This window comes from Balaenoptera borealis, assembly GCF_965194805.1.
Source record: "Balaenoptera borealis genome assembly, chromosome: 1".
Taxonomy (NCBI): Eukaryota; Metazoa; Chordata; class Mammalia; order Artiodactyla; family Balaenopteridae; genus Balaenoptera; species Balaenoptera borealis.
This window is the reverse complement of record NC_138860.1, coordinates 192,759,153-192,784,193: the sequence shown is the minus strand read 5'-3', so window position 1 is coordinate 192,784,193 and position 25,041 is coordinate 192,759,153. Positions and strand designations below refer to the sequence as shown.

Genomic DNA, 25,041 nt, shown 5'->3' with positions numbered 1-25,041 from the left:
ACGTGGGCGCCCATGTCACAGTCCCTTTTCCAGATACCGTCCTGGTCACAGCCCTGACTGGGATAAAGGCCCGCCAGCTGGAGAGAGCGCTGAGCCCCCGTTTCCAGAACCTTCTTCGGTGTGAGCAGGAGCACGGCAGAGAAGTTGCGAATAAAAGCAGCTCATGAAAGTGGACGGTTGGTGACGGCCTTGAGGCTGACCTTGCACTTGCGTGGCTTTTACCTCCTTCGAAGTGGGGTGTGCCGGGCACTCCTGGGCCCTTTTTATGGTAAGACACGGAGCAGTGGGGTCACTTGCCCGGGGACCAGCTCCCCGGCCCTGTCGGGAGCTCATTCTGAATCTTCACGAGCCCCTCCCCCGGGACTCTTCTGAGAGGGGCGGGGGGACATCAGTTTACCCATCACCTCCACAAAAGCAGGTGCATTTACTCACCCTGGCCCATTCCCTGCCTTTGCACCTGCCTCCCCAAGGTCAGGCCTGATCCCAGCACTGGGCCCAGAAATCGGGAGGTGGGTGCTGGGTCTGGTCCCGCTCCTGCTGTGGCGCTGCCTGCAGAGTCCGCTGTGGCCCCGGGAGGACCAGTGGCTCGGAGGGTGCTGCTCCTTGGCTGGTGGGGGGGGCGCGGAGGCTGGGCCTCCTGAAGCCCGTGAGCCGCCTCCACGGCCAAGGCTCCAAGCAGGGGCCTTGGCCCAACCCTGGAGGCAAGCTGGTCTTGTCCACCCCGCACACGAGGGAGGGGAGGGCCCGTGTAGCCCCTCCTGTCTCCCTGGGAGCTCTCCTGGGACACCCAGCTTACTGGCCTCCAACATGCTTGCCCCCTCCTCCCCAGGCACCAGCCAGCAAGTCAGGCTCCCTGCTTCTCCACCGACCTCGGTTAGAAAGGGGGGCTCTTAGCAACAGCCTGTGACTGCACCCAACTCCCCCAAAGCTGACCTTGGGCTCTCAGGGGTGCTCTCCTCTCTCCCCAGGAGCCAGGAGCAGCTCTGGTCATTTCTCTGGGCTCAGCGACCCCCACCATCCTGTGCTCCCCAGGGTGCGCTCCCAGGGTGTGTGAGCCACCAGAGCCCCCTGGCTGCCAGGGCTCAGGACGACCCGCCCCCCCGCCCCCCCACCCCGGCTCTGAGCAGCCCCCCCTCAGCCCTGGAGGCTCACCTGTGGAGCAGTGGCCGGCCACACCAGAACAGCAGTGGGGGACACCACAGGGACACCGGTGGGATCCAGGGGACCGGGGTGGGCCGGGGCTTGGTCGTCACCAGATGAAATTTCAGCTTCTCATCCCTCCTGCCAGATCGGCAGGAATTGCAGGCCGCACAGTCCTCTGGAGCCTGGAGCCGGGAGCCTGGGACGGGGAGACCCCTACTCTCGGGCCCCTCCCCCTCTCTGCTGACCACCCATGGGCATGGACCCCTCCCTCTGCTGGCCTCGCCCCGAGCTTCCCGCAGGCCCAGCAGTGCTCAGGCTGGCACGGGGACCACACCTGTCCGGATCATCATCCCTCCATCAATAATGCAGCGGGAGAGGTGCGTCCCCACTGCTCTCCTCACCCATCGCCCACCTGTCTCTTAATCTCAATTACAGTGGCTGTGGCTTGCCAAGGGCGCCTCTGCCTTAGGGGCACCATTGTGGGTGAAGCTCTCGTTTTAGAAGGAGCAGGTGTGCGATGTTGAGGTCCTAGGCTGATGGAGAAGGCCCCTCTTTTTTATCAGGGAGGCTTCTGGGGCTCCCCTAAACCAATAGCTCCTGCCCCTGGGACCTGCCCTGCCCAGCACCCTGGTCATTCGGCCAAGCCACACTGGCCCCATTGTTGGGCCCGCCCCACCCCGTACCCTGACAGGCTTGTTCCTGCCCCAGGGCCTTTGCACTGCCTGCCCCTCTGCTGCCACACGTCCTCCCTCACTTCCTTCTCTGACCCCCTTTCATATAAAACAGCTCCCTGTTCCCCTCTGCTCCCGCACCTGCTTCACTGCCCAGCCTCATCCCCTTGTCTGTTATGGGATTTAGTTGTTGGAATGTTGGCTCCAGCAGGACAGGGCTGCCACTGCCCAGCAGGCACCTGCCTAACAGGTGGGAGGGAAGGAGGGAAGGAGAGACGGAAAGAAGGAGAGAAGGAGGGAGGGTAGGAAGTAAAGGAAGGAGTGAGGCCCGGCCCGGCTCCCTGAGAGGAGGCTGGCCTCGAGTCACAGGTCTGCCCAAATTCAGCACCTTAAACAGTTACCAGCTGCCGTGGCTGTGAGAGCAGATTCCAAGGAACCAGCTGCTTAAAAGCAAGAAGTTCGGGAAGTTCTCCTTCCCCCAAAGCTGCCCAACTTTCTCCTTTGCCTTTTTCCTTCCTCTGAAACTTTGTAGCCATCAGGGGAATGGGGGGAGATTAATGGGCTGCGCCTGCTGGCCGGTTTGTGTACGGAGCCTGTATTGGTTTGAACTAACGAAGTTTATCAACCAGGCATGGAAGCATTAATCACACAGAAAAATAACACAGCAAAATGACTTTTCAAAATGTCGTTGGTATAATTATCATCTTGCCCATTACACTAAATGCAGCCATTTATATCTGTGATGCTTAAGTATGCAAACAGTAATTAACGTGGTAATGAACTGGGGGCCCCAGAGCCTTCCCTCCCCGAGCTAATTTGCATGTTAATTATCATTAGCGACCAGGGAAACAAGTTATAAACAGCCTAATTAGCAGGCAGATCATTTTTACAGAAATTGCCGTGCACCTTGACACGTGAGCGAGCGTTAGATTAATGAAGTCGGGCGGAGCTGCCCTCCTGGCGGGGGTGGTGGGCGCCCTCGTGGGGTTGGCGCCATGATCGGACGCACTGCGGCTGGATGAACAGGCGTGCCCCGAGTCTCAGGCTGGCCCCTGGCACTGTCTAGGGTAGGGCCCCTCTCCGACGTGGGCTGCGGTCTCAGGATGGTCAGGGAGAGCTGAGGCTCTGGCTGGGGCCGGGCGAGACCAGGGTGGGGGGTCGCTGTCAGAGAAGGTATCACTCTGACCCTTGTTCGGATGGTAAGGAGGTCTTCTCTCAGGACTGCTGCAGCAGGGGAGAGGGGTCAGGCTCCCGTCTGCATACAACAGGACAAGCTGAGTTATAGCCGCAGAGCAGGACTGGGGAGGGGGTGGAAAATTAGAAGAGCAGACACTAAGGGGGGGGGATTCTTGCTGAAGGGAGGCCAGGGTGGGGGACATGAGGGTAGGGGAGAAGGAATTTGATTGGATATTGACACTGATCAGGTCTCAGAGCTGGGGGCACTCTCCCCTCACTGATTCAGGGGGGCTTCTTGCTACCCCTGAGCTGGGCAGGCTGAAGGCAGGGCCCAAGGACAAGGCCTAGTGGGGGACGGGGCTCCAGGAGGCTGTCTGAGGCTCGGTCTAGAGGACAGTCCTTGTCAACACAAAGTCCAGATTCTCCAGGTTTGCACCTCCTCCCTGTACTGGACCCGCAGCTCCTCGGCCAACTGCGGGTCCTACTCCTCACCAGCTCCTATGATGGGTCCAGCTCTGTGCTGCCTCTTGTGCCTTACACCCCCTTCCGCCACAGAACAGCCCTGTGAGGGGGTCACCGTGGTGTCTGGTGAGCCCTGGGTCCCCGCTCTGACTGCACCGCTCTCCAGGGGCGTTCCTGCCCCGGGGCCTTTGCACCTGCCTCTCCCGTCTCCCAAAGCACCCGACCTCCAGACGCTGGTGTGGCTCGCTTGTGCCACTCTGAGTCTGTTAGGGTTCTCCTCCCAGAGAGCCTGCCTGGGTGCCCCAGCCAGAACCCACCCTGTCACATGTTTTACTGTCTATCTCTCTGGCTGGAAGGTCAGCTCACCAGAGCAGGGACCCCCACAAACCCAGACCCCCGTCTTCCCGGAGTGTGGCACAGCCTGGCACGCGGCAGGACTCAGGGAGCCCTGGGGAGCTGGGGCCAAGTCTGGCTGCGTGGTACTCCAGAGCAAGGGTGGCCCCGAGAGTGAGGAGTTTACGATTCACGGGTCAGGTCTCTGTTGCCACAAGCCAGCTCTGCCGTTGGGGCACAGAGGTGGTCACAGACAAAGGTCAGCAGGTGGACCGGCTGTGTGCCAGTAAAGCTGCAGTTATGGACACTGACACCTACATCTCATTACTTCCCTGTGTCACAAAAGACTACTCTTCTTTTGATATTTTCCAACCATTAAAATGTGCATAAACCATTGATAGCTCACAAGACCAGCCAGTGGGCCAGATTTGGGCATTCTTTCATGCTTCCCTTTCCGTGTGGACTTTATTTTATTTATTTTTAAAAATTTATTTATTTATTTTTGGCTGCGTTAGGTCTTCATTGCTGCAGGCGGGTTTTCCCTAGTTGCAGCAAGTGGGAGCTACTCTTCGTTGTGGTGCACGGGCTTCTCATCGCGGTGGCTTCTCTTGTTGCAGAGCTCGGGCTCTAGGCGCGTGGGCTTCAGTAGTTGTGGCGCACGGGCTTAGTTGCTGCACAGCATGTGGGATCTTCCCGGACCAGGGCTCAAACCCGTGTCCCCTGCATTGGCAGGCGGATTTTTAACCACTGCGCCACCAAGGAAGTCCCCTGTGTGGACTTTAAAATCTGATTGTTTCCAATAAAAAGCTGCATGGCATATTTTAGGTGGATTAAAATTTTTTTTAATAGAAGTGTAGTTGATTTACAATGTTGTGTCAGTTTCAGGTGAACAGCAAAATGATTCGGTTAGACACATATATGTATCTGTTCTTTTCCAGATTCTTTTCCATTATAGGTTATTACAAGGTATTAAATATAGTTCCCTGTGCTATACAGTGGGTCCTTGTTGTTTATCTATTTTAGGGGGATTTTTATTAAATGTACTGATTAGTTCAGGAAGGCTGGCCAGTTTCATCTAGATCTTGCACATTTCTGAGTCACCCCAAGCTACTTAATCTTTTTTACCAGTTGCTATTTTACACAGACATTTTCTTCCATTGTAGCTTCGGGTGGGTTGTTTGCCTGTAAGAGAGCCACGGGCTTCTCTACATTAATTTTGACCAGGTCACATGGCTGACTTTTCCTGCGGCTTAGAACAGCCTTTAACTGATTCTGGTGGATTTTCCGGCACTGGATCATGCCCCTGGAAGCACTTGGCTTTCCTTCCTCCTCTTAATGCCTCTTACTTCACTCTCCTGCCCGCACATCACCTGAGCTGCTGTCCGGTGCTGACTAACGGGGATGGGGCCTCCCCGTCCAGCCCTGGCTGTATGGCTAGCGATGACCCTGTCCGAGTGTCACCCTGGGCAAGCCTGGGCCCCGGCCTCTGGGTTCTGCACCTTCTGTTTCAGATATCCCCACACTCCACGCAGACGCTCCAGCCACACCTGCTCTCTTCCCAGCCCACGGAGGTGTGAGCTGTGACACCTCCCGGCCCCGGAGGGCATCCTGCTGATGCTGCCGCAGGGCGGTGCCCAGAGTCTGCAGAAGGGAACACCCTGAGAGCCGGGGAGCTGAGACAGTGGATGGTCACCTCCCCTTCCCTGCAGGAGGGACGGCCCCGGGCACAGGCCGCTGTGCCATGGGGGCCTGACCTGGTGGCCACCCGCCTCCACTTCCCTCCCCACTGCTCCCTGGTTAGACAGCAGCCCCAAAGCCTCCCTATTAGGTTGTGTTTTCTACAGGGCCCAGACCCAGGTGGCCCTGGAAGGCAGACCATCAGGAAGACGTTTTGGAGCTGATCTCTCGTTGGTCTGGGGCCCTGGTGGGGCTAAGGCTCTCAGCAGGGGCGGAGGTACAGGTGGAAGGTGAGAGGCTGGGCGTGCAGTGACTGTGGCAGTGACTTGAGCGAGGGTAACAGCGTCGATGGGGACCGTGGCAGGACAGCCTCTGTGTCCTGTGCTGAAAGCCTCAGCGAGAGAAGGCTGTGGGTTAGGGTGGCTGATGGATGACAGGGCAGTGGGACGGGGAGGGACACGGTCTTACGAAGTTCCCTTGAAACTGCGGGCAGACCCCGCTGAAAGCAGGCCCAGGACGTAACGGTGGGTGGCAGGGCTGCAAGGGTGGCTGGGTGCTTGGCCTCTGAGGGTCTCCTGTGACATGGGTGGGGTTGTGATAGCAGAGGAGCAGGACCCCGAGAACCCGGCTGGGGACACGCGGTGGGGGCACCTGAGGCTCTGGGCCCGAGGGTCCCTAGTCCTCTGGCAGCAGAGGCAGACCCTTGACCCCTAGAAGAGCACAGACCCCTCCCCTTGCCACCCAGAGACCTCAGCTGAGGCAGGTGCCTTGCAGGACACCCCTCTCTCCTGGAGCCCCTCCCCCATGACCTCGGGGTGGGCTCAGCCCTGCCCTCGAGGGATAAGGAAGGAATCACAGGGCCAGCAGATGCAAGGACGGGGGACCACGTGGGCGTGGACCCTGCGGGTGCTGGGCTAGGGGCGTGGAACGTGAGGCTGCCCGTGTGGGTGTTCTCCTGCGCCTCCGGGGTCCACGGTGTCAGAGGCTGTCGGGCGGCCCCTTGGAGCGTGTGAGGAGGAGATGCCAGCACCCGCTTGTGTGGTCCTGATGGGGTGGCTCTGTGGGGCGGGAGTGTTAGAGTCCAGGACGGCCCCCAGGAAGCTCCGTTCTCTACGGCAACCAGGAAACGGGGGTGGGGGAGGGGGTGAGAGGGTCTTTAAGGAGAACTGTTCCCTAAGTGTAGTGGTGGAATCGTGTCCCCCCAAAAGATGTGCTGGAGTTATACCCTCCCCTGCCTCAGAATTCAGCCATATTTGGAGATGAGATCTTTATGGAGGTAACCGAGTGAAGAGGAGGTCATTAGGGCGGGCCCCACTCCAACAGGGCCGTTCTTGTAAAAAGGGGTAAATCTGTACACAGACACACACACAGGGAGACGCCACGTGAGCACGGAGGAGAGGGATCGGGCGATGCATCTACAAGCCACGGAACAGAATGCCAGGGGTTGCCGGCAACACCAGAAGCTGGGGAGAAGCCTGGACCAGATTCTCCCTCACAGAGTCCAGGGGCACCAACCTGCCAACACCTGGGTCTCGGACTTCCAGCCTCCAGACTGTGAGAAAGCAAAGTCCTGTTTAAGCCTCCAGGGAACAGGTGCACTAAGGTTCTGAGTCGGGGGTAACTCAGAAGGGGTTAGGGGCGGGGGTTGACGAGACGCTTCTTCACCCGGGTAACCAGTGATGGGGGAGGTTCCGGACTGTCGCCGGTAGGGGTGCTGGGGCGGTGCTGCTGCCGCGAGCCTGGCTCTGGGACTTTGATGCCCGTAGAAAACTCCAGAGCTGGGCAACAGGGCCATGTTGGCTCCCACAGTGGGAAGCTTCAGCTCCCCTCTTGGTCCCCTGTGCCCCCCACCCATAGAAGGGGGGCTGGTCCTCTGGAGAGGGGACCCCCGGCACCACTCCTAGTACATACAAAGTACTCAGCACGGGCAGAATTCGCCGTGGACACCACGCAGGGTGCTGGCCCTCCCTGGAGAAGAACCAGCAGTGAAAGCCCCCCTCACCCACCTCCTCTGCTGGGTCACCTGGCCTCGGCTGGCCCTGCCTGGTCGGCCTGGCTGTGGGGGGCTGCGGTCTGCTATACGTGCCCTCCCACCTTGGAGGGACCCAGGGTGATGGCACAGCCCCATGCGGGACGTGCCAACATCTGTGTGTGCCAGCCTCTCTCAAGGGAAGCAGGGAGGTGGTGACACAGGTGCACAGGGGGACAGTGGCCACCCCGGCATGCAGGGGGACCTCTTCAAGAGCACGGATGCCAGCCCCTCCACCCCGTGCCCCTGAGGGCTAAGGAATGGCGCTGGCGAGGGGCACACAGACCTGAGGATGGTCACCTGTGGTCTGGCCCCATGCCTCTACCCGAATCCAAACTCTGCCATGGCAGCCCCCACGTTCTTGGGCCTCTGGCCTCACCCTAAAGGCCGTTGAACAAAGAAGGTTCCCGGGCTCTACGGGCAGATGAGGTCGATTAACTGGATCTGGAATGGGGCCCCGAGACCCACGCGTGAGGATCGCCCTGGGGTCCTGATGCTGTGGGTGCAGGAGGGCTCTTTGGGGACCCCGTGGAACCTGGGGGCCAGCAGCCCCGGGCTGAGTGCACAGCATTCTCTGTGCCCCCCGTCTGACAGTCTGGATCCCTCTCCCCAGGCCTGAGACCTGCCGGTGGTCGGCACGGCTTCCTTGACTGAGGGCCCTGATCCCGCTCTGTGAGCACAACCTCACCAGTGGGGTGAGGGCGGGACCCGAGCGCCTGCTTCCCGGTGGGGGAGCGGGCTTTTGTGGCCCACAGGCTTCAGGTGTGGCCACGTGACAAGCTCTGGCGAATGGGGTGTGAGCGCACGTGCCCCGTGGCTCCATCAGCAGGAGATGAAATGCAGGATCGGCTTTGGCCCCCATCCCTTCCCCCTTCTATCAGCTTCCTACAAAAACACTGAGGTGCGGAGAACAAGCAGAATTTATTCTCTTACAGTTCTGGTGTTCAGACATCCCCAGTAGGCTCACGGGGCTAAAGTCAAGGTGTGGGCAGGGCGGGCTCCTGCTGGAGACTCCAGGGAGAGTCTGTTTCTTGCCTTTTCCAGCTTCTAGAGGCGCCCGCTCTCCTCAGCTCACGTCCCCGTTCTCCATCCTCACAGTCAGCAACCCGGGGTCCTCTCCCCGCTGGACTCTGCTCCCGCTGTCATTTCTTCTCTTTGACTCGGATCCTCCTGGTCCCTGGGGACCCTCGTGATGACACTGGACTCACCTGTATAATCCAGGATAACCCCCATCCCAGGACCCTTCACCTAATGCCATCTGCAAACTTCCTTTTGCCGTGTCAGGTCACGTATCCATGGATTCCAGGCGTCAGGGTGTGTATGTGTTTGGGGGGACATTATCCTGCCCGCCACACCTCACACGAGATCATCACGGCCCCGAGGAAGGCTACCCCTTGGCCTGGGGTCTGGAAAGAGAAGGTGGGGGTGGTGTGGAATCAGGCTGAGCAGAGCTGAGACCAGCACAGGCTTTTCCAGGTGTGTCCTCTTCACCTCAGTTTCCTGCTAAGAGTACCTCCACCCCATCAGACGGCGGGCACCCTGTTCTCCGATCTGGTCTTTGTCGCCAGGCCGAGTCTTAATCTGAAATCTTTTGCTTTTATTCAAGAGAAGGAGTTGCATCTTGGACCCCAGAATTTCTGGATGCCCCTTTCCCCCTTCCGTGAACAGACCCTCCTCTTGTGGTACCTTCGATCAGAGGCAGCCAACTGAGGACAACTCAGTGCCGAGGACCTGCCTCTGAGCCTCTTCCCCAGGGCCACGTGCTCACTGGGTGCGGGCTCTGCCCTCCCAGTCATCACAGGCATCTGTTTCAGATGCCACATCGTGACATGGTCTCCGCTCTTGCAGCCTCCTATGAGTTTTCTCTGCACCAAAGCCAATGTCACGATGCTGTCATGGTCATCATTCGGGTACCACTTTCTGCATCTGTCAGCTTTGGCTGCAGCACAGACACGCCCAGCATCTCAGAGACTCACAACAGCTGCTTATTTCTTGGTCACATTCCGTGAGAACTGGAGGGCAGGAGTCAGAGGCCGGAGCCCAGCAAACAGCACACGCACTCCACCTCCCTCAGCTGAAGCAAAGTGGCCAGGCCCCAAGTCAGGAGGGTGGAGAAGCTCTGACCGTGGGGAGCTTGGGAACTGGGGGGAAACAGATAATTGTGAACAAATAATACAGTCTTCAACAGGGGTACATGAAAACAATGTAACATGGTGGGGAAAATACAGGGTTAAATACAAGTAAACGGGTTTTCTCATTGCAGGACTTCTCAGAGCCTTTAATAGTCTAACGTGTTAGGACGTTCCCGAAGGGTGAACAAAGCCTCTGCCAGGTACCTTTAATTAGAAACCACCCCCCTGACCCCTAGGACTTCCTGACATGCTGCCGAGCCCATCTGGGAGATGCTGCAAGGTGTGATTTTGGAACTCACCACGGGCACCTTGGGGATCTCACGGGTTCGGTTCCAGACCACAGCAATAAAGCGACTATTGCAATAAAGCAAGTCATGCGAAGTCTTTGGTTTCCTAGTGCGTATAAAAGTTATGTTTATATTACACTGTAGTCTACTAAATGTGCAATATCATTTTGTCTAAAAACACCATGTACATACCTTCACCAAAAAAATACTTTATTGCTAAAATGTGCCAAAGCAATTACAACAGTAACATCAGAGATCACAGGTCACCATAACAAATATAATAATAAAGAAAACGTTTGAGATATTGCGAGAATTACCAAAATGTGACGCAGAGACATGAAACGAGCAAATGCTGTTGGAAAAATGGCATCGATAGACTTGCTCAGTGCAGGGTGGCCACCAACCTTCAGTTTGTGAAAAACGCAGTGCCTGCGAAGCACAGTAAATCCAGGAGTCCCTTGCCCAGTGACTGACGTGATTCTACGTAGACGTCAGTGTCGCTACCGTCAGCAGGATCTGAAGCCAAGGGAGATGGCAGAATCCAGAGCCATTTTATTTCCTGTAGGAGCTGTGGTCCTGCCCCCGGGGGCAAGGTGAGGCGAATCCAAGCTGAGTGAGAGGGTGCGACGGGGCTGAAGGACGTGACGATGGTGTCCAGTGTCCTCCGCTCAGGCTCAGAAGATGCTTCAGTGTTTCCAGAGGAGCAGAGACAGGTGCGGTGGTCGCTTCGGCTGCAGGAACAGCCCCGCCCAGCATCTCAGTGACTCGCGACAGCTGTTTCTTTCTCGGCTGTATCACGTGAAGTCTTGGTTGGCCGCAGCTCTGCTGGGCTCTGCTGGTCTTGACCAGCTGGATTCCAGGAATGAGGCCAGCCCCAGTCTGAGCAGGAGTGGCCAGCTTCCCTAGGGGCACTAAGTGATGACCGGATTTAAACCCACGGGCTTGGACTGTGAGACCATCCCTTTTGAGGGCTGGAGCCCACTGCACGGGGGCTATAAAAAGCTCAGCCGCTTGGATCATGAGAAAGGTCACTTGGGAGTGGGCAAGTCATCGTTCCCTGGTGAGTAACCAACTCTGTCCCCTCGGAGAACAGGAATCCAGCAAGGAGATGACAGTAAAGCAAAACTATCCACAGCTTATTGTTAAATTTAGAAATAATTTCTTTTTGGTATTTTATGTACTTGCAATATTTAAGAGAATTTGGTGTATTAGATTGTCCGACAGAGTAGCCCTGGGCTTCTACTTTAAAATTATAAATAATTGATTCAGGTTTGTAATTTTAAGCTGAACGACATAAGATAACTTTACTAAGTGTGAACAGTATCGGAATTTGAAGAGAATTTAAAGATTTTTCTATATTTATCAGTTTAATTCATTGGAATTTTAAGGGTTATTTAACAAGTACTTGGGGAGGTTTGTTTCATCAGAATATGGAAATATTTTAAGAGGAAATACAATTTATTCCCTTATTAATGTCTAAAATGTTTACAAGCATTTAATTACTCTCCCTCCTTTAAAAATTATGGTTGAAATTTTATTTTCTTAATTTTTATTCTATTTATTTATTGAAAAAATATTTATTTATTTATTTGGCTGCATCGGATCTTTCGCTGCTGCACGTGCGTGGGCCCTTTGTTGAGGTGCGTGGGCTTCTCTCTAGTAGTGGTGCGCGGGTTCTAGAGTGCACGGGCTTAGTTGCCCTGAGGCATGTGGGATCTTAGTTTCCCAACTAGGAGTCAAACCCGCGTCCCCTGCATTAGAAGGCGGATTCTTAACCACTGCACCACTAGGTAAGTCCCATGGTTGCAATTTTAAAGTCAGGAAAATGATGGTAAGGTTTCTGCGTGTTACTCAAGAGCTTAAGGAAGAGCTGGATTTTAACTTTTTAAGGACATGTTTAACTTTTTAAGGTCTTTTTAAGGACAAGACCCCTGGGTTGTAGCAGCTGTGGTGTGCAGTGGGGGTGGATGGGGATTAAAACAAAGTATCTTGTACAAAAAGTTAATGCATGTAAGAACAGCTGGACAAAAGCTCTTTCTGTGTCTCAATACTTTAGAAAATGGTGAGGAGATTGCTGTTTCTCCAAATGTCTGTCTCTGACCCTTCTGTCTCCAAGTGAACCTGTCTGTATCAGTTAGCTACAGCTGCATAACAAACCACCCCAACACTCGGAGCTTAAATAATCAGTGCTGACTATTGTTCACATCTCTTTGGTCAGCAGTGGATCAGGTAGGGGAGCCTGCAGGCCAGGCTGTGTCCCCCCAACCCTTGGGGGTTGGCTGGTTGTAAGCTGGGCACCTCAGCCTCCTCCACAGGCCAGTCTGAGCTGTTCTCAGAGCAGAAGCAGGGTGAGGAGAGAGACAGAGAGAAAGCACAGATCACCCAGGCTGCTCTGGACTTGCATCCTTCACCCCAGATCCAAAGGGTCAGGGGCAGGATTCCACCTTTGTGGGATGCTTGCAATACCAGCTTGCAAACGAGGCAGTGAGGGGAGAGGAGAAAGGCCATGTTCTGTGGCCTTTGAGAAGCCCTCAGTTTTTAAGGGACTCCCCTTTTTGTGCTGGCAGCAAGTCATCATTGTCATTTAGAGAGAGTTTCCTCTCTGTTCCCTGGGTTTTGTGTGGTCTGCATGGAGTTTCTGACGCAATTATACAGGTATCGCTCCTTCTGCCATCCAGCACAAACTTCACCTTGCTGGGACTCCTTTGGACTGGAGCTGGGACTCCTCCTACACAGACGCTTTCTGCTGCAGCTGCATGCCTGCAGACTGTGGGCCCTGAGGGCGGCCGGTCTAGACTTCTGGGAAGCTCTGTGTGGGTTTCTTTTTGCATAAACCGAGCATTTGAGGCATTGATCCTGACCTCATGATGTGAAAGGTGAGGTTTGGAATTTTTAGAAACACTGAAATCATGGGAGTACACCCGCACCTCTTCCAGGGTCTTGGGTCTTAAAAAGAGTGTGGTATTATGGGATGCCAAGATACAGGGGTCCCGTAAAGCGGGGTTGCCTTGCCTGGGCCGAGCCTGCTGGTCAGCAGAGCCCCATCCTGTCGCTGTTTCTCCCCTGAGAAGCCCCGCCCAGTGCCTTCCCATGGCCCCAGGGACGAGGCCCCCACTCCCCGCAAAGGCCGCACGCTCTCGCCTGCTGTGGCGGCTCTGACCTTGATCCCACAACATTGTGGTGTGCCAGAACGTCTGAGAGCGCTTTTTACTCTCGGACTCAAACAAAACCATGTCTTGAGCTTGTCTGGGTAGGTGGGGGGCTCAGCGTCCATCTCTTCCAGGGCTCCCCACTCCGCGGTGTTGCAGAAGCCTCCAGGCCCTTCCTAACTCAGAACTGGGGCCACACGTGCTGCTCCCCTCTGTCCCGATGGGCCCTTGGGTGCTGACTGGGGGCCTCGCTGCTTCGGGGGCATCTCAGGACCCCCGTAACCAGCACTGCAGAGACCCAGGCCCATCCACCCACTCCTCTGCCCTTCCTCCTCCTCACTGGGATGCCCTGAGCTTCTCAGAGCACCGGAAACATGGATGCTCTCTGTGCACGTGCGTGTGTGTGCTGTGTCTGCATGCGAGTGTGTGGGGCTGCATTTGTGTGTGTACGTGTGCATGTGCTGTGCATGTGTGTGTGTGCATACGGTACACCCATGTGTATATGTTCATGTGGGTGCATGCACACGTGTGTAGGTGGGCATTTGAGTGTGGACACAGATGTATCCACGTGTGTGTGAATGTGCGCACGCTGTGCGTAAATACGCATGTTCGCATGTGTGTGCCCGTTGTACCTGTGAGTGTGCATACGTGTGTGTGCGCGTGTGGACGCCCAGGCTATGAGTGAGAGCTGACACCTGCCTTAACCTCAGGGGCCTCTGTTTGCTCCTAGTAGCCGTGACCATGAGCTCACGGCAGTCGACAGGCTCACGTGAATCACCGTGCGGAGGATTTCCTGGGGGCAAAGGTGGGCTGGCCATCCTGGTCCTCTCCCACGCGCATAGGCGGGGCTGGAGTGCCAGGCCCGGGACCTGGGGCCTAGGGACCAGAGAGCTGGGGCCATGGGGTGGTCCTAGGAACAAGGGGCTATGGGGCTGGGGGTTGGAGGTCGGGGGGATGGGGCGCTGGGGGACAAGGGGTGGGGTGGAGGTCAGGAAGCTGGGGGGCTGGGGTGGCAGGAGGCCTGCAGGGGTGCTGACCCCACGCCCCCAGTGAGCCGGGCGTCGGGGAGGGGTGGGGGTGAGCTCAGTCTCGGATGCGCAGTCCTGGCTGGAGCCCCGGCCGGTGTCCTGCTGCAGCCCTGCTCAGGAGCAACGGCACGGTGGTCAGAAATGGCCCAGCTTTTGCCGTCAGGACAGATAAACAGTCGGCCTGCTGTTTACTTTTGCCGAGGCCACCAGCCCTTCTCCTCAGAGTGGGGGGAGTCGCCTGTGACGTGATGAAAGAAGCTCTTCGTCTGCCTGGGACAGCGAGTCCTGCAGGTCGCCCGTGGGACCTGGCGTCCTGGGGGGGCCGTCGGGGCGGAGCCTGAGACCTGAAACCTCCGAGCTGGGCTCGGTGTCAGCCGGGCCCGGGTGCCAGGGAAGGGGTGTTGGGCCGCCGGGGGCCTCTGGTGGTGTGGGCGGCCCTGGACACTGGGGGGTGGGGTCAGGCCTTGAACGCAGAGCCCACATCGGCGAGGGCTTGGGGAAGCACCCAGGAGGGCGACGGCTGGAAGGACGGTTGACCATGGGGGTGCGGGGCTGGGGGTTGCGTTCCAGGAGAGACCCGGCAACAGGCAGAAAGGCGGCCACGGGGCGACCCCACGAGCCTGCAGCGGGAGCCTCTCGCTCACCTGTCCCGCCCCACCTGGGCTTCTGGCCCCGCCCACAGCTGCTTTGGGGATGAAGTCTTAGGGGTGTGAGGGTGGTGCTGGGCCCCCCCCGCCAGAGTCCACCCCAGCTCCTCCTCCTCCCTGTCACCAGTCGCCTCCCTCCCAGGAGCCCCAGGCCAGCAGCCCCCACACCGAGACGCTGCAGAGGGAAGAGCGCCTGGCTGGGCCAGCAGGTGACTCGGGGCCTGCGCCTCAGTCTCTCTGCCGGGGCTGTGGGCGGAGGGTGACTGATGACCCTGATGCCTGTGTGGCGGTCCCTGTCCAGAGGGGAGTGGCCTCTGGAGAGAGGGGCCCCCACCCGAGCAAGCCTCACCTCGGATCACCGCGTCGCCCCTCTGTGCCTCAGTTTCCTTCCCAATAAAATAGTCTAACGATGCCCCCTCGCGGCTGCGGGGGGTCAGGGACACTGTCCCCCTGGGACAGCTCAGGGACGCCCTGCTCACGGTGAGCGCTCGGCAGATGCAGACCGTGGTCAGCACTGGCCTTGTGGGGCCGCATCTGCAGCTCTGTTCAGCCGAAGGGGGTCTGCCTTCTGGGCCCCATGGTCCAAGGCCTGAGCCCCATTAAGGTGGCCACCCGCTTCCTGCCCTGGTCATTGCACACAGGCTCCAGCAGAGGGGGGCCGCGCTCCATGCACAGCCTGCAGTGTCTGCGGGAGGCTGGATGGAGAGTGGACCCCCGATGCACAAAGGCCATCTGCAGGGACTGGGAGCTGGGGCCTCGGACCTGGTGTCCGAGATGTCACCGTGAACGGGGTGGGGGGGGGTGGGGGTGAGGGGCTGCTGGCCGCACGCCCTCCTGGCTGGCCTGCCCTCCGAGTGTCCACCCTTGGCCTTGGGGAGCTTGGTCAGGTAGACGGTGCACAGCGAGGTGTTTGGGCCACCCCAGGCTGCTCCCCAGCACGGGAGGGGAGACCCAGGCAGGCGGGCCAGGGGCTTGATCAGGGCCACACAGCCTGCAGCTCCTATGGGTCCTGGACTGGAGACTGAGTTGGCCGCCACTTCCAGGCTCTAACCCTGGGGGTGGTCCAGGGATGGCAGAGGGGTTCTGACCTTTAATACCCACAGAGATGGGTTTTCTGCACCATCCTGTTCGGATCACAGGCTTCTCGGTTCCGCTGGAACCAGCGTTGGTGCAACGTGCCTGGGGTGGGGTGGGGGGCGGGTCCTCCCCCGCTGTGGCCTGCTCCGTGTGGTCCGTGAGAAGCCACCTGTCCTGGCCGGGGACTGAGTGGACAGAGGTCTAGAGGGGGCCCCTCAGACCAGGAAGGAGGGCAGCCAGGCCGTCTGCCGAGAAGCTGGCACCATTAGGACAGAAGAGCCCATGTGGCTGGCGGGGTTCTGAGGCCGAGGGGACACTGGCTCGGGACCTGCCTCTGGCCTCGGGGAGTGACAGCCTCCACCCGCTGCGATAAGCCTAGGTTGAAGCAAGCTGTCTTTCAAAGCTGGTCAGGATGCCCTGAAATGAGCAAACCCAGCACCCCTCCCCCATGCAGGGTTGACAGGGCGGGGCTGGGACCTTCGGAAATCATCACAGCAACTGCCTTAAAAGCAGCAGAGACCCCGCTGCTGGGAGTCCGTGCAGAGGCAATAATGCGGGAAAGGAAGCGGGCACTGAGGACCTGGATGTCCACCACAGGGCTGTTTATGATGCCCCCCAAATGCCCACCACTGGAGGAATGGCTGAAGAATCGCTACGTAATCATGGGATTCTATTCAGCTAACAGAATGAGTTATATTAAGCGGAAAAAAAGCCAGACTGCGTGTATTATTTTCCTGTGGCTACTGTAACAAATTACCACAAACCTGGTGCTTTAAAACAACACACATTTATTATCTTAGAATTGTGGGGCGGTCAGGGTCCTACAGGTGTGGACGAAACCAGGTCCCTCCTGGAGGCTCCGGGGAGCATCTGTTCCCGGCACTTCCAGCTTCTAGAGGCGCCTGCATCCCTGGCTGAGGCCCCGCCCTCCATCTTCAAAGCCAGCAGTGCAGCATCTCCCGATCTCTCTCGATCTCTCTCTGCCTCCGCTTCCATGCTCACACCTCCCTCTCTGACCCTCACCTTCCTGCCTCCCTCTCATAAGGACCCTGGTGATCACATTAGGCCCATCCGGTTAATCCAGGAGGACCCCCCCATCTCAAGGTCCTTAAGTTCATCCCATCTGTCAAATCCTGTCGCCAGGGTGATGGTTAATTTTATGTGCCAGCTTGGCTGGGCTTTGGGGTGCCCAGACATTGGGCCAAACCTGAATCCAGGGGTATCTGCGAGCGTGTGTCTGGATGAGCTTAGTATCTCAGGAAGCAGGCTGGGTGCAGCAGTCTGCCCTCCTTAACGTGGGTGGCCCCCGCCAGTGTGCTGAGGCCCGAATAGAACAGAAAGGCTGACCCTCCCCTGGGGAGGGGGAACTCCTGTTCCTGCTGGCCTTCGACCTGAGACTCTGAACTGACACATCGCTCTTCCTGGGTCTCAACCCTGCTGGCCTTTGGAGCAGAACTTACACCATCGCTCTGCTGGGTCTCCAGCTTGCTGACCTTGGGACTTCTCATCATCGAGTGAGCAAATTCCTTACGATAAACTCTTTCCGTGTACACATCCTATTGGCTCGGTTTTCCTAGAGAAGCCCGACTCATACACCACGTGAGTTGACGTAGTCACAGGTTCCGGGGCTGAGGACATGGCGTCTTTGGGGGCTGTTGTTGAGCTGACCTCATGGGACACGATCATCATGATTATGTCGGAAAATGCCGGAATCAGGCCGGCGGTGCTCATTTCTGGGTGCTGGGACTGCACTTGACTGTCTCCCTTCTTTTGATGTCTCTGGGGTTTTCGGTCTTTCTGTCTTCATGGGAAGACTAGCTGCAGGTGGGGCGTCCCAGCCAAGGGAGAGGCAAATGCTGGGACCCCGTGGGACGGCCTTGGGTGTGGGGCTGCCCCTGGGACCACCCACCTCCCTGTGAGCCATGGCTGAGTCTCCCGCTGGGTGTGTGTCGGGACCCTCTGAAATCACCGTGGTTCATTCTTCCTGCAGAGTGTGCCTGCGAGCACGGGGAAGAGGAGACGGGCGAAGATGCTGCCCCAAAGGGTCCCTGGGAGAGGAAGCCCGGAGCGTCCCCTGGGGTGAGTGGCTCACACTGTGTCTGAGCCCCGGGTCGGGGGCCAGGAGCGTGTGTGGTGGAGCCTCCCCCGGGGAGGGGGACGTCTTTGGTCACAGGGTGACTCCAGCTGTTGGGGACACGTGTGTGGTAACCTGCCACTATGCGGGGGGCAGCTCGGCCTCCCTGGCCTGCCCTCTGCGGCCCAATGCAGACCAGGCGGCTTAAAAGGAGCTGGATTCTTCCTCAGTCCTGGAGGCTGGATGGCTGAGGTCGGTGTCTCAGGGCTGGTTCCTTCTCTGGCCTCTTTCCTTGGTGTCCCTGTGTCCTTATAGCCTGTAACTGGAATGTCCTCTTCTTCGGGGTCATGTGCCAACAGGTGGAGGCTGGGTGGGCAGTGGTGGGCACTTGCCAAGCGGTCAAGTGAAAACACTTCTGCGGAATTCCCAGTACTTCCGGGGCCAGAATGATTCCGTTGACCACTTCGTGCCAGCCCTCAGGTTCTCTGAGATTCCCCGACTCCAGGGCCAGCTTTTCCTCTGTAAGCCCCCCTTCCTGTGGCCGTGGGTAGAGAAGTTCTCTGCCCTGTGATGCCACAGGCTGCATCTGTGGGGAGCGAGGCGGGCAGGCTCGCTGCGCTGACCTGAGCGTGTGCCTGCGTGTCCAGGAAATTTACAAAGTCCAGACCCCAAGGAGCAGAATAGGAACTCAGCCAGACGCCACTTCCAAGCCCTTCAGGGCTGGGTAAGGGACATACCAGGGTGTCCCGAGGCTTGGGCCACAAGTCCATGTGAGCAGGGTGCGTGGGGACCACACGGTCACAGGTGACAGGATGGCACTGGCTTCCAGGCAGCAGGTGGGTGGGCTTCTCTCCCGGGTGCGGCCCGTCCTCACGCCGGGGGAGTCCCGCTCCCTGAGCTGAAGCCGCCACCATGCGCCCGCTAACAAGCCTGGAGTTTAGAGCATGCCCTGCTTCCCCAAGCCCTGTCCTAGCGGGACTGCTAAGGGTTCTGAGGAAAGCTTCTCCTGATCCTCAGTTACCCGGGCTGTCCACACTGCCTGGAGGCCATCGCATGGTTGGCTGTGGTTTAGGCGGTGTAGACTGGACTTGTGGGCGTCCCCCTCTTAGGTCAGCTGGGAAGACCTTGGTCCCATCCTCGAGGAGCTGTGTGGGGAGGGGCCGGGGTTGTGGACACAGGCCTGAGCTGAGGGTGAGATGGTGGAGACCTAATGGGCTAGGTCCCAACTGGCCAGAAGCGTGGTCTGAGCTTTGGGGCTGTGGAGGCGGGGTCCCTAGCTGGAGCTCCATTAAGGCAAGTAAACTGCCCCCAGGTAAGTCTGTCTGCTGGTGACCCTCACCCTGTCCCCTGTTGGGCCACCTGTGGTGTGAGTGGGGTCCAGCTCGGGGACAGTCACACCTCTCCCTGCCCTGGGGGGCTGGGGTCGCAGCCGCGTGCCTGACCTCTGCCCGGTGTGACTGACGTACTTCCACGCTGGGGAAGCCCTATTCCTGACCGTCACCCTTGTGCAGGCTGGCTGGGAGGTGCCAGGTCCCCGGCCTGGCCTCCAGATGAGTCAGCGGGCTTCGGGCGGGCCCCAGAGCCCCCAGGAAGGAGTCACGGACCTCCCACCTCTTGTTCCCTCTGGGAGCGCCCACCTTCACTCTGGTTGGGCGGGATGAGGGCAAAAAGGATGCCCTCGTGAAGGTTCCCACCTCCCCAAGTGGACGAAGGGGCATTGCGACTTGGCCGGCTCTGGAGGAGGGGGTGTGGGAGAGGAGGTGGGAGGGAGAGGGAAGAGGAGTGGGGGGGAGAGGGAAGAGGAGGGGGGGGAGAGGGAAGAAGAGGGGGGGAGAGGGAAGGGAAGCGGGAGCGGGGAGGGAGGAACCTGTAGGGCTCAGAGTCCCGTGACCTGCCTGCTCCCCTCCCTCACAGCGTCTGTCGAGCCTCCCGTGAGCCGGGCCCTGGAACGGAAGTGATTTCTCCAGTCTGGCCGTGTTCGTCCAGGCTTCCCTGGCCTGAAGGCAAGGACAGCCCTGCTCGGTCCACCCTCCTCTGCCCCCCCGACGGACCCTGAGGACGTCACTACTTGGGGTCTGTGAGATGGGGCCCAGGTGGCCCAAAGTGCCGGAACGGTGGCTCTGGGGACCCTGTAAGGGACGTGCCTTCAGGGCAGTGAGGACTCTGAGGCCCCGGGCTGGGGGGGGGAGTCACGTGAGGTCACCCATGGGGTCACTGGGGCCTGAGCCTGGATCCCGCTTCTACCCCCGTGGAGCGTGGGAGTGAGATCTTCTGTACCATTGGCTGGTCTCTCTCCCGTCACCCGGGCCAGCTCCGGTCCCTGGGGGCCAGAGGAGGCCTGTGGGCGGGGGTCCGCTTCCCAGGCTGGCACCGTCACCGGGGTGCTCCTCTTAACCAGCAGCACGTGTGCGTCCCGGCCGGCTTCCTGCGCAGTATGGATGTGCCCAGAGGACTGATATTTTCTGGCGACAGAAGAATTTGGCCCCTTTCCTCATATGCCTGCCACGGGGGTCCCCAGCCCGGCAGCGAGGATCTTGGCATCTGAGTTTAGCAGACACAGCCAGGGAGGCATGGGGGCGGCCTGTGGGCGGGGTGCATCCAGATTTGGGTGGAAATGCCGGGGTGGGAACGGTGGCGTGGACGGAGAGGTGCCTGGTGCAGGGGCCATTAACCACCAGGTAACAGATTTGATTAATTTTGTGCCTGGAGGGTTTTTTTTTTTTTTTCTTTTCCCAAAGAATCAGAGAAAACAAAATATTTTTCTAATTAAATAAATGTACGGTGCACGGTAATGGAGGCCGTCTGTTGGTCTGTGACAGGGCGGGGGAGACGTGGAATAATGATTTTATTTTTTCATTAAATAGAATTATAGGCAGTTACTCAAAGCAATGCTGAGCCTAATTGAGAGAAACCCATTTCTTCTTAATTTACTTTCACGGTTTTGGATGATAAAAGAGTGTGTTCGTTGGAAAATTAAATAAAAAACACACCACGAGGACAGGGGTCTCTTTAGGTGCATTATTTGGTCCTTCCAGCTTTTAGTAATGGTCAGCAGGCCCAGGTGAGAAAGGGGGGGACTTGGGCCTCGGGGGTTCTGCTTGGGGGTTTCGGGGTTGTCGGAGGTTTGGGGGCATAGAGACCCCGAGACCACCAGGCTCTGCGGGGTCCCGGCTCCCCTCCGTGGGATGTCCAGCACACGCTGTCCTGCAAGGCACAGACCTCCCAGTGTCCGTCCCAGGTCCCCTCGTCTCTGACTTCCATGGGGTCTGGACCTCCCTCCCAAATCCGTTCTGCCCATCAGAATCCTCGAGAAATTGGCTGGCCCGGAAGTACGAGGCCATCGAGATCACTCGGTCTTGTACCTGGGTCTGTGCACAGATTCCTCGGCATCACCCCTGCCCCGCCCCCTAGGAGGGCTCCCACCTCCAGGGTCTGTGCTGACCAGGTACCTCGACCACCTTCTGCACTCGCTCATCAATATTCCACTTCCTTCAGGAACCCCACCCCGCCCCCCGCCCAGCCCCTTCCCATTGCTCATCCTGCTGTGCCCGCCCCACCAACATGGGCATCGAATGAGGATGTGGCTCTTTGGACCCGTATTGAGCTCCTACTGCCTACAGGAGAGCCCTGCGAAGTCTGGGGGGTGGCGTTGGACAGCCTGCCTTGGTGGCCAAGGGCACCCAGCGCCGTGCTTCTGAGCCTTCTGCGATGCCAGGAACATCCTGTATTCGCCCTGCCCGCAAGGGCGGCCACGGCCCCGTGTGGCAGATGAGCATTTGAGATGCAGCGAGTGTGACTCTGGAGCTGGATTTTAAACTGTATTTATTTTAATTAATTTAAATTGAAATCACCACAGACAGCTAGTGGCTACCGTATCACACGGGAGCCTTTGAAATTCCGGCGACGTCCTCCTGCTTTAGATACAATCTTTGACACAGAGAGGCGGTCCCAGGTCTCTGTGACACACGTTCCCCCTTCCCTGTTTTGGGGGCAAATAGCATTTCTTGGGTGAGAGGTATATACAGTCAGACAAGCATGAGGATATTTACTTTTAATTGAATTGTATTTTTAAAAACATAATGCACAGTTCAGAACGTACAACAGTCTCCAGTGAGAAGCAAGTCTCCTCCAGCCCCCACCTGGCTGCTCAGCCATCCCTGCCCCTACCTGAGCCACCCCATCTGCTTCTCTCTAACCCCTCGAGTCTCAAGGAAGGGGTGCGGGTGCCCGTGGAGGACCGCTACATCCTGGATGCCAGCTACTGAGCTGCCAGCGACATCACACCAGCTAAAATCTCCAGCCTGGGGCTGCCTCACGACTGCCCCGCTGGGCTCTTCTGGGTAAGGGCTGAGCCGAGGCTCCGGCCGGGGCTTCTGTGAAATCAGGACTGCTCGGGGACACCCAGGATGGATGGGTGCCACAGACCGAGGGCCTCACCAGAGTTTCTCTGGGCATTTCTGGCTGTGAGCTCCTGTTCTGTTTGGGCTCTGAGCTGCTGGGACACGGAGCCCCCAGCCAGCGCTGAGCCGAGGTCAAGGGCATTCAGGAGGGAAGAGCTACTGCAGCAGCCCCTGGGCATCCTGCCTCCCAGACTTCCCCCAGCCCCCTCGGCCCTGAGCTCCCCCTGCCCCGTCCTGGCTCCCGCCTTGAAGACCGGATCCCGGGGCTGGGAGCAGGTTCGGTCCCCTGCTGGGGTCCCCACCTGTGCGTGCTGCTGTGGCCAAGCGGTCACCTCTGGGGGAGGTCACTCCCCGTGGGGCCACTTTGCTGGGAGGCTCTGTTTCCACTCACCGCTCCTGCTACTTTTTACACTAACTACTTCCCAGGACAGGCCCAGTGGCCGTGGATAATGGTTCCCGTCTGTGGAGCCTTCCAGAGCTGCTTTTCCCGCTGGCCCTCCCCTCAGCCTGCGCCCCCGGACAACCAGAGCCCCAGAACCAAGCTGCTCCCATCCCCTGAGGCGGCCTGAGCTCCCCGGGGGAGGCAGCACGGGGTCCTCATAGCAGGTCCTTGCCTTCATGGGACCTGGGCCGAAGGGGACCCAGGCTGGGCCTGCCTGGGTCGGGGTGGGGGGCCCTCTGAGGTCTCCCCAGGTCCCTGGCAGAAGGCAGACACTTCACACAGGCTTCTTACACAGGGCTGCTCACGGCCACCCACAGACACTTATTAGTCTGCTGCATCTAGCTCTGCGCTGGACCCTGGGGCCCGGGGGTGGGTGTGTGAGCGCGGCCAGGAGCAGAGCTGCATGGGAAGTCTGCGTTCTTGCTTCCTTTCCGAGGGGACACTGAGGGTCTCCAGGCTGCCCCACCCACGGTTCTGTTTCCCACATGAAAGTCGGACATCTGGCCAGGTTTCTCCTTGCACACCTGCTGTGATCACACCCTGGGCGGGAGGGCTCTGGCTGGGTCTGAGCTCAGCAGAGAGGCACCTGGCGATCGACTGGTGATGCCTGCCGCGGTCGTGGGCCCGAGCGGCAGGAAGCGTTTCTCGTCTTCGAGTTGGTGAGCGTGGTTGCTGCTGGGACGCCCACGCTGGGGCCGGGTCACCAGGTCTTTTCATCACCGGCACATTTCAGCACTCCCCAAAGTGTTGGTTGATTTCACTGAGCCCACAATACGTATTGACGGGCACCTGTGCAGAATGAAGGTGTGTGTGTCGGGCTGTTGTCGGGGAGCAGAGGCGGCATGGCCCACCGGTGGAGAGAAATGTGAGCTGCAGCCGGTGTGGGGGGCAGGGAGGCAGGAGGGAGACGTCCGGTTTGCTGGTTGGCCAGCAAGTGGGAGATGAACGGCTGCCTGAGCTGAAGTGTGAGCTGCGGCCTAGCCTTGAAGCCACGTCTGGGGGCTCTGCGCCCCAGTTCCTCTGCCCAGAGGTGCTAGTCAGGCACCGCGGTGGTCAGCGCTCTCCCCTTTCTGGAACCCTCCTCCAGCAGCCCCAGCGCCCACCCCACCCTGCCGGACCCGAGCTTCTGAGGCGCCAGACCCACGAAGGGGGTGAGGAGGGCCCGAGGGGCCCAGATGGCAAACCAGGGATGCCATGCTGCCCACGGGCTCAGTCCACAGGGCGAGGGGGAGGGGTGCTTCGGGCACCTTGGTGCCCTGGCCTCGTCCACGTACCCTCCCCATGGCCTCAGAGCCCTGGGGCGAGGCTGACCCCGCAGGAGCACCGCAGGGGCAAGTACAGCTGGAGCCTTGCAGGGGGCGTGATGGATGGGGCGGCCGTCCTGCTGGGCCGTGACGAATGTCCCTCTCCCTCGCAGGCTCACTTTGGAGCTCTAATACTCCTCGAAAGTCCCATTTGTCCCCTGTAATCACAGCATTAAACTTTAATATCCAGTATTAATAAAACATACTCTCCCTAATATCGCCAGAAGAGGCTGGGAGCCAGCGGGTGTGAGGATGGTCCCCGGGTGACCGTCCCTAATGCTTTCCCGGCGGCCGGGGGATGGGGGCAGCGCCGAGAGGGCACCAGGCCTCCTGGACAAGTATGGGGTGAGGGGGCCTTCTCTGAGGGGTTGGGCCGAGGGCCAGTGGGTCCTGGGGCCGGTCTGTGTGTTGCCAGCAAGAGTACGCTTGCCATTTGGGATGTTTCGTTTCTCCCCGACGGGCTTTATTTTATGTTATTTCATGTTATTTTTGAGATGTCATCACGCATCACACCACTCACTCTTTCAAAGTGTGCAGTCGGGGAATATAGCACCGTCGACCCTCCTCATTCACGGACTCGGTGTTTGTGGATTCGCCTCCTTGCTGATGGGTATTTGTGGCCTCCACATCCATCCCGTGGCACTTCTGTGGTCACTCACAGACACGTGGGGGGCCGTGAAAACTTTGAGTCACGAGTCACGTGTCCCTGGGTGAGCTTCGGCTCACAATGGGGACAAGGGTCCTTCCCGTGGGCTACCTGGTGCCGAGTTTTCCACGTTTCTGGGCTTTTCTTTGGCGATTTTGCTGTTTAAAGTGGCCTCAACCTGGTGCTGGGGCGCCGTGTGGCCTGCGTGTGGCCTCGTGCGGGCTGACCGTGCTCACACACGTGAGGGACACGGACCTGGCTGCCAGCCCGCGTGCCAGCCAGGCAGTGTCAGCACCCAGCACCCGACGGGTAACCCTCCAACTGCCCTCGACAGGCAGGTCCAGTCCCGCATAGAGAGCGGGGA

The 25,041-nt window shown here is 58.6% G+C and overlaps 1 long non-coding RNA gene across 3 annotated transcripts; it reads left to right on the top strand.

The window, feature by feature from the left end:
* Positions 1-10,028: 10,028 nt before the first annotated feature.
* Positions 10,029-20,640, top strand: LOC309610496. 3 transcript variants are annotated; one of them, XR_014233992.1, is made up of 5 exons: positions 10,029-10,970; positions 11,632-11,700; positions 17,802-17,890; positions 19,800-19,958; positions 20,287-20,640. It is a non-coding gene; the product is annotated as an uncharacterized lncRNA (long non-coding RNA). The 3 variants fall into 3 exon arrangements; XR_014233990.1 differs by lacking the exon at positions 11,632-11,700; XR_014233991.1 differs by lacking the exon at positions 11,632-11,700 and having other exon boundaries at positions 20,284-20,640.
* The last annotated feature ends 4,401 nt before the right edge of the window (positions 20,641-25,041 follow it).